The sequence below is a fragment of the Zingiber officinale genome, chromosome 1B (assembly GCF_018446385.1).
Source record: "Zingiber officinale cultivar Zhangliang chromosome 1B, Zo_v1.1, whole genome shotgun sequence".
In the NCBI taxonomy this organism is placed as follows: domain Eukaryota; kingdom Viridiplantae; phylum Streptophyta; class Magnoliopsida; order Zingiberales; family Zingiberaceae; genus Zingiber; species Zingiber officinale.
In genome coordinates this window covers 73,426,189-73,435,906 of record NC_055986.1, presented here as the reverse complement: position 1 = coordinate 73,435,906, position 9,718 = coordinate 73,426,189, and the positions used below count along the sequence as shown (strand labels likewise).

The following is a 9,718-nucleotide window of genomic DNA, read 5'->3' as shown; positions in this document are numbered from 1 at the left end:
AAGGTTTTCCAAAATCATTTTGAAAACATTTTCAAAACCAATATCCCACCATATTCCTTGGGCTTAATGCACATGACTTGTACATTAGCTTTCCCAATGATGGGAAAACACATAACTATGTGTTTTGATGAACCTAAAACTCAAAAGAATGCACTAAATCAACATCTTGAGTTTTGTTCATCATCCTAACATCTCACTTGTATCTAATGTGCACTAAAACACATACAAGTCATCTTATAGGTCTTGTGAGATGTAGATTTTGGTTTTGCCCTAATCTAGGGATCATGCATATCTATCTAGGCATTTTAGATATATATTAGACATCCACCAAGGATGTCACTTGTTAATAAGTGTTGTTAAATGCCATTTGTCCTTAATTACAAGGAATTAAACTTAATGCATGATAATGTTATGGCATACATCAAAATAAAATAACTTTCAAAAGAAAGATATCCTATAGCTACATGATGTATGAATGTCATGACATGGTATTTTTGTCTTTTTCATAATAAGTCATGAATGCAAAAATAGACATGATGTCATGGCATATGATGGGCAAACAATCATGGCAAGATTTAGCATAAATAAAATATACCTAGATTAACTATCTAAGTATCCTTAAACCATTAGCTAAACTTACAACTTAAACCCAGATTGCCCTAAAGTGCTTCAAGAAAATGCCAAAACCTAAATTGGCATTTCTAATTCCCTTGATTAATTTATGCCAATTGAAATTAAGCATATTCCTCAAATGTTGGCATATTTCATTTTTCCATAAGAGTAGCACTTTTATATTAAGGCCCGGATTGCCTTAAATTTTTTTTTTTTTTTTTTTTTTTAAGAACATACCAAAATCCCAACTTGGTAGTTCTTATGAATTTCCCAATATGTGCCATTTAAAGATTAAATCACTTTTTCACCACTAGGCACATTTTACTCTTTCAAGGAGTAAATAATAGTCCCATTTCATTTTCAAAGGTTAACAAAAACCTTGAAAATGCTCCTTGAGTGTCAATTTCCTCAAAGTTGGGTTAACTACCCTTCTAATCGGAGTTGACACTCTCTAACCCATTTATGGGGTAGAGAAGATGCTCCTAGGAACCCAACACCTATTGATGCTCCTTGGATGCTCTAGGTATTCACTAGGGATAACTTCCCTAGATACTTTCCTAGTGACCTTGTTTGGCTTCTTGGAGGCCTTGGTCACACTTTCTAGGTCAACTCTAGGGATAGCCTCCCTTGTGACCTTGTTTGTGACTTTCTTAGACTTCTTAGAAGCCTTAGTCACATTTATTGCAAAAATACTCTTAGGGATGACTTCCCTAGTATTTTTGGCTTGACCACTAGACCTAGGGTTTGTTCCATAACTATATGGAACTCTATGGTAAGAGGGCACATCCTTCTTAGCCTTTGGTTTGTATCCCAAACCTCTATGGCCATTGGATGGCTTTTGTACCCCTAAACCTAGGTTATGCTCATTTTGCCCTAATAGGATATTTTCCATCCTTTTTAGGGTCTTTTCCATTTTATCAAGTCTTGACCTCAAGACTTGATTTTCCATCACTAAGTCCTTAGTTTTTGTTTTTCCATTTAGTTCATGAGCATTTTTGTTTCTAGGCTTGTAGCTACAATCCTTAGAGTTCTTGCCTAGACTTTTACCTACATTCCTAGCCCTAAGAGTGGTAGTTTTAGCATGAAGAGCTACATGTTTTTCCTTAATGCTATCATGCTTCCTATGTTCATGGTAAATAGCATTGAAATGATATAAATTTGACCTAGCATGCTTTTTACCATAATGTAAAGGAGTAGGCTCAATAAAAGATACCTTCTTCTTTACCTTGGAGGCTCCCCCTTGACTGGTGCCTCCTTGAGCCTTGATCATCTTCTTCCCCTTGGGACATTGACTACGGTAATGTCCCTTTTGTTGGCACAAAAAGCACACAATGTGCTCCTTGCTCTTCTTTGTTCCGGGGATGGTCTCCTTGGGCTTCACCTTGCCCTTTTGTGCCACTTGGCCCTTCTTCTTGGCTAATTTAGGGCACTTGCTCTTGTAGTGCCCATGTTCCCTACATTCAAAGCATATAATATGATTTTTATTATTAATTGAAATATTTATACCTTTGCTTGTAGGGGTGGCATCTTTTTCTTTGGATCCGGAGGTAGAAGCTTCCTCTTGATCGGACCTTGATTCTCCTCCATTTGATTTTTCTTGACTTGTGGAGGTATAAGCTTCTTCCTCCTCTTCTTCTCTTGACCCGGATGTAGAAGCTTCTCCTTCTTCTTGATCCGGTGTCACCCAGGATTGCTCCCCTCAATCCTAGAGGTGGAGGCTTCATCATCTTGAATATGAAACAAGGAGTATGCTCCTCCTTGTTCCCTTCGTTGCATTCCCTTGAGGATGAAGCTTCTTGGATTTCCTCTTCTTCGGAGGTTGAGCATCTCTCAACCTCGGAGTCCTCCTCTTGATCTTGCTCCAAAGAGTCACCCTCTCTGGATTCTTCATGATCTTGTACAGTGGAGGGGATCTCTTTATGAAGCTTGTCCAATTTGCTCCATAATTCCTTTGCATCTTCAAATTCTCCAATTTTGCAAAGGATGGTGCTTGGCAGTAAATTGACCAAAAGCTTGGTCACTTTGTCATTAGCCTCGCACCTTTGGACTTGCTCTTGGCTCCACTTGCTCCTCTTGAGAACTTTACCCTTTGAATTTCTTGGAGCCTTGAAGCCTTCCATTAGAGCAAACCATTGCTCTATCTCCATCATAAGAAAATTTTCGATTCTTGATTTCCAAAAATCGAAGCTCGTGGAGGTGTATGGTGGAGCCACCCTCGTGTCAAATCCAAGTCCATCTTGGAATTGCATCTTGAAGTTGAGCTTGTGAATTCTTTGACTTTGATGAATTTGCTTCAACTTCTTCACCCTCTAGCTTTTCTTGTTACGCTTGACCCTTCCGGCGATGATTCCGGTGAAGAGCGGCCTCGCTCTGATACCACTTGTTAGGACCAAAAGTAGCTAGAGGGGGGGTGAATAGCTCGTCGCGTTCGCTCGGTGCGCTTCGTGGCTTGGCGTTGCTTGGCGTTGCTTGTTTCTTCTTGGATGTGCAGCGGAAAATACAGAAACAAACACAAAACGCTAACACTAGGATTTTACTTGGTATCCACCTCACAAGAGGTGACTAATCCAAGGATCCACACCAACGCACACACCCTCCACTATGAATAACACTCCTTTATGGTAACTACCAAAGGCGGAGAAGCCCTACAACACTCTCAATACAAGAAGAAGAAAGGGAAATACAAGTTAAGCAAAAGCTTACAAGATGTGCAGTAAAAACCCTAACCCTAACTTCTTCCTCTTGCAATAGATCCGCCTCTTGACTTGGAAAGCCTCCAAGAACCTTCAAGAACTGGCGATCACGTGCTTGTAGAGAGCTGTGGAGGAGCTGGAATGAATCTGAGAAGAGCTCGTGAAGAGATGCCGAAGACCACGCTCGCCTGCGGCTTTAAACACGACGCAACGGTCGGATCCCGATCGATTCGAATGTTCCGAATCGATCGGGGAGGCTTTGGATCGATCAGTGGATCGATTCAGAGCGCCTCTGTGCTCAGGAAACGCGCCTGGATCGATCCACGGATCGATCCAGCGCTTATCGCGCGAAGCAGCATCGTCCCGATCGATTGGCTAATCGATCGGGACCTCTGGATCGATCCACGGATCGATCCAGAAGCTTTCTGTTCGCTGGGAAGAATCTGGATCGATCCACTGATCGATCCACATCCTGGATTGATCCACGGATCGATCCAGCACCTGGTTTTTGCCCAAAACCAAGTCCCAAACCTCCCTAACCAACATCCGGTCAACCTTGACCTGTTGGTACATCATGCCTCGCATCAGGTCACTCCCTTGACCTGCCAGGACTCCCCACCAAGTGTCCGGTCAATCCCTTTGACCCACTTGGACTTTTACTCGTCGTGCCAAGTATCCGGTCACTCCATTGACCTACTTGGACTTCCACCAGATGTCTGGTCAACCTTGACCCATCTGGACTTCCTTCCTTGCCAAGTATCCAGTCAATCCTTTGACCTACTTGGACTTCCTAACACCAGATGTCCGATCATCCTTGATCCATCTGGATTTCCTTCCTTGCCTGGCTTCACTCACCAGGACGTTCACTTAGCTTCACTCACTAGGGTTTTCCATCTGCCTAGCTTCACTCACTAGGACTTTCACCTGGCTTCACTCACCAGGACTTTCACCTAGCTTCACTCACTAGGATTTCCTTCTGCCTAGCTTCACTCACTAGGACTTCCTTCTGCCTAGCTTCACTTACTAGGACTTTCACCTGGCTTCACTCACCAGGATTTCCACCTAGCTTCACTCACTAGGATTTCCTTCTGCCTAGCTTCACTCACTAGGACTTCCTAGTCAAGTATCCGGTCAACCTTGACCTACTTGACTCTTCTTCGATCAATATCTTATTGTCAAACATCTAAACCCAAACCAAGACTCAGCTTGGTTAACCAGGTCAACCTTGACCTGAGGGATTTTGCACCAACAATTGAAACAAGAAAATGGCAAATCCATAAGAGATTACATCAATCCATCATACAAATACTCCCTTAATCCTAGAATACAAGATCTACTCCATGAATCGAGGAAGAAAATCCGAAGAAATAGAGATTACAAGCATTCCTTGAATCCCCAATCCAAGAAAACAAGAAGAGGGGGAAAGAGAAAACTTATCTACGAAGAAGCGTTGTCTTCGGATCCAATCCTCGCTCCGGAGTCGAAATCGTCGAGATCTCCCTTAGAATTGCCCAGAAATCCTCCCAAGAATGGGAGGAAACCACCAAATCTTGCTTTCTCCCAAAGGGGGAGAGATCCCCTTTCAATTCATGAAGAAGGGTTTAAATAGAGGAAGGAATCGGGCGCCACACGGCCCCATGACACGGCCGTGTGAGATTCACACGGCCATGTCCAGTTCCCTCTCTGCCAAACCTGCACGGCCGTGTGACTCCACACGGCCAGAACCCTTATGCTCTCTGGAAATGATACACGGTCGTGTGGTGCACACGGCCACAGCCTGCTTGGTCTCTGGAAGTCTCACACGGCCGTGTAGATCCACACGGCCATGTAAGGCTTCTGCTCTGGTTGGCTTCAAATCTTGACACGGCCGTGCGAGGTTCACACGGCTATGTCATCTTCCTCTTCTATTGGTGCCAAACTCCACACGGCCCGAGCTCCATCCCAGTGCATGGCCGTGTGAGGTACACGGCCCGGTGCTTTCTCCCTTCGTTTCCTCCAATGCATGCCCAAAGATGTAGATTCTTCACCAAATCAACTCCTGTGTACAGAAAATGCACAAAAAGCAGATCTCCGAACCAAAAGAGTAAATATGCTAAAAGGAAAGCTGGAAGTATAAAAATGCATAGATCAAGCATGCTCAAAGTATGTTAATGTGCGTAAAAACATGCATAAAAGAGTATATAATCTACGCACATCACACCCCCAGACTTAAACCTTTGCTTGTCCTCAAGCAAAATGCTGCAGTCTAAATTCATATGTTCTACAACACATTCATAAAACCCAGTGCACTTTCCTAATTCTATCAAAAAGTTTCATTAACAAGCATGATCATGGAAACAAGTAAAGTATGGTTCAAGCATAAGAATCTTGTGCGCAGTGTAAAAGTAACTCAACACTCTTCAAGTTTCAATCCATGTCCTAGTCAAGTCGTCATCAAATTTGAATTCCTAATGTTTCCAGTGAAAGACAAGTAACCAGTGATAGGCACTTACTTACCATTCACTTGGTTCATATTTCTCAACTAACCCAAGGTCTCAAAGGTGTGCTCAATCTCAAGAGAAGCTAAACAGTCATTTCCCCAGTAACCTAACTCGGTCTCAAAGGGGTGACTTGCTAGATTCCACTCATGACAACTATTTTTTTTATATCCCTAATTGTGTTTTTTTTTTTTTAATAAGTGTTTGCATTGTGCAAAACTTATTCACAAATGTACTTTTAGCACACATGTTGGGATATTTTGATTTTTCCAAATGAGCTTTAATGATTTGAGCCTCATCCAGTAACCAAAATGAAGGTTGAGAGATCACCATGGAAACCAAGTACTAAGCAAACAAGATGAATCATGACTATTTCAATGACATCAACTATTCAAGCATCAAGCACAAGTGTAGTGAAGATAAAATCCTTAAGGTTGAACCAAAACTAAAACTCATCACCATAAGATTCTTAGCTTATTAATGCTTCCCAAGATAGAAAAAAAAAACTACACAAAGTTTACTACTAGCATCATTCGAACATCATGAATCAAGCCAATAATCGTGCTAACATTTCACTTGAATCCAAGAAAGCATATAAGTGAAGTTTTGATGTTCTCAAGATGTATGCCACAAAAAATCAAAACACAATGCAAGACATAAGCAAAAACAAAAACAAACAAAGCAAATCAAATGCATCTAATGCATCCCCCCAGACTTAAATTTTTCATTGTCCCAATGAAAACTAAAAACAATGTGGAGGAGATTTTAAAAGAAGTTACCAAGTGATGAGCTCCAAATGGTTGACGTTCATGTTTTTAAAGATACTCCTCCATCCAATACTCACATTCCTCCACAACTTTGAATTCTACAACAATAAGATAGACAAGAAAAATTAAGTAGAGGATACATGTTTATTATAAAGAGAGAACTAAAGACATAAAAGAAAATAAGGAAAATGAACTTGGGTTGCCTCCCAAGAAGCGCTTGTTTAAGGTCATTAGCTCGACCACCTCATTAGATTCATCTAAATCTTGCTCTTGGAGGGTAAGATATTTTAGAACCCTCCTACCAAGGGCTCTTATTATGGAGGGAGCTTTCATCAAAGGAGCTACAAAGTAAAGTATAACTCTCTCCATCTTCGTCTTCTTGGAAATTTTTTCAGGTGGTCGAAGACGGTTCAGATTGAGCTTCCAATTATTGGCCCATGTGAAATCTGCACATCCAAAAGAAAAAAAAATCTCCCACAAGCATGTTATATAGTATAGAGCTAGAACCATATCAAGATAAGATGAATAAGTAATAAAAACTGAATCACATCCAACAAAGTCAATTATAGGTACCTCCATAAAGTTTTCCAAAAGATCACAAGAAATACTAACCTTACTTTGTTGAGAAATACCTGAAATTTCTAAACATGTAGATGTGACTTCCTCTGAATCAAATGATGGTTCTGGCTCTAGCTTAGGTGTTGATGATATCAATGATGGTGATTCTCGAGACTCTACTAGCTCTGTATAAGTCCCTACACATTGTTCCACAACATGATCAATTCTTAAAACCTCTAAGGGTTGTCTTGACAAAGGTGGTGATCCTTGAGATGTTGCTTCCACAACACAGCTCCCTACACATTCTTCCATATCATCATCATCAACACATACATCAAAAAATAAACCAACATCTATGTCCTCAATAGGAGAATCAATAACAAGAGGATCAATAACTTCACTTGCAGTTTTAAGTTGATCTACCACATCACATTCATCATCTGAAAATTCGATGTCACTATAACACCTTATAAAATTTTGAGATAGATCTGAAAACTTATTTACCACTACATTATCAATAAAATCCTCATCTGAAAAATCTTCATCTTCATATATATTCAAAAATCTACACTCAACCATATTAGTGTCACAGATTTGCGAAGTCTTTATTTTCATTGACCCCACTAACCTTTGTGGAAAAGGAACCCTTAGTGAAGGTCCCGGGAAAGACTGAACTCCCTTTTTCCCAAATTCCCTTTGAGCTTTTGGAGGAGGTCCAACTTGCTTATCTAATGTTGGTGTGATTAATCGTTGAGGGAAAGGTACTTCTGGCCTTTGGGAACTTCCCAGAGAAATGGAACTGAGTTCTTGTGATCTTCTATTATTCTTCTCCTCAATTCTAAACATGTCGTTCTTCAGAAGTTCTTCATGATTTTTTCCACTTCTCAACCCAACATCATCACACTTTTCATTGGATCTTGACTGTGTAGGAGGGGGATCTTCTTTAAACCATTTTGAAACAATACTATCAAGCTTTGCCCCCAAATGTTTGAACTCCTCACTCTGTGACTTGTGAATTTCAACATTTTTAGGTGGTTGAATTTCATTTTGTTTGACAGGCTCTCTTACATTTATAGCTTGCACTTTTTGAATATCTGAGGGAAATTCCATCCAACTTTTGTTCGACCATTCATGGAGGTTCAATGTCACTTGATCAATTAATGAATAAGCTTCATCTACACTTTTGTCCATAAAAGAACCTCCAGTTGATGAATCCAATAAACTCTTGTCTGAGAAAGAAATTCCCCCATAGAATATGTGCAAAATCAACCATTTTTCAAAACCATGATGAGGGCACTGTCTTTGAAGACTCTTGAATCTATCCCATGCTTCAAATAATGATTCTCCATATGCCTGAGAAAAATTTGTTATGCAATTCCTCATATACACTGTTATACTTGGAGGGAAAAAATGATTCAGAAATTGCTTCTCCAATTGTTCCCAACTTGTGATGCTTTGAGGACAGAGAGAATATAGCCAAGTCCTTGCTTTATCCTTGATACTGAAAGGAAATGTCATCAATCGAACTGCATTTGCTGATACTCCTTCACATTTCACCAAATCACAAATCTCAAAAAATGTTTCAAGATGCAGATAAGGACTTTCTGATACTTCTCCTCCAAATTTGTGACCTTGTATCATGAAAATTATCTCTGGGTCTAGTTGGAAACTTTCTGCTTCAATTTGAGGTTGCACAATGGGAGATAAAAATCTTGCAGAAAAGGGTGTAGAAAAATTTCTCATGGGCCTGCTTGACATGTTAGTGCTCATGGATATTCAAGAAGAAAAAGAAAATTATCAAGAATCAAAAACAAGAAATAAAATGCAATATGAAAAGCAAGAAAGCAAATGCAGAATTTAAATTGCAAGAAAGAAAGTGCATAATGAAAACAAGAAAGAAAAGATAAAAGAAAAAAAGAAAAATGTCTAGAATAATTCATATGCTAAAAATTGCAAGATATGTTTACAAAAGAAAAGAAGAAAGAAACAAGATCAAAAGAGAAAACAGAGAAAAGTTAGATTGGAGTACTAGAAATCAAGAATGCAAAGTTAGAATCAGAATTAGAATTGCAACAAAAAGAATTGTCAAGAATGTTATTCAAGAAAGGAAAAACTTACGAAAACAGATTTCTAACAATTAGTTATAACTATGGAAATCAAAAGAAAAAAAGGAAAAGTTATGTTTAGTCTAACTCAATTGATAATTCCTAATGTTATAGCGCAGTCCCCGGCAACGGCGCCAAAAACTTGTTACGCTCCGCAAGTGTACAGAAATGTCGCAAATAATATAAAAGATTATCGTATCCACAGGGACTGGAATAAGCACTAGAATTGTCTCAATGCGAATTAGCTAAACAACTATCCAATCGTTTCAAAAGCAAAGTAAAGGTAAACAAATCTAATATTAGAGATCAACAAACAAGAGTTTAGTGTTTTGGGTTATGATAAAGGGAGATTCTAGGAGTTTCGGTTTCTTTGTAAGATTTCTTGAATGTAAATGGTTCACCAATTCTTATCCCTCAATTGCCAAACATGTAGAAAGTTGCCGGTTCCCTCTTGCAATAGACAACCGGCTAAGGACTGAGAAATGTATCAAAATAGGATTAATTAG

At 39.6% G+C, this 9,718-nt stretch overlaps 1 non-coding gene across 1 annotated transcript; it reads left to right on the top strand.

Moving 5' to 3' along the window:
- The first annotated feature begins 8,386 nt into the window (after nucleotides 1-8,386).
- On the top strand, nucleotides 8,387-8,492 carry LOC121993359. The gene has a single exon (XR_006115224.1). It is a non-coding gene; the product is annotated as a small nucleolar RNA R71 (small nucleolar RNA).
- Nucleotides 8,493-9,718: the final 1,226 nt, after the last annotated feature.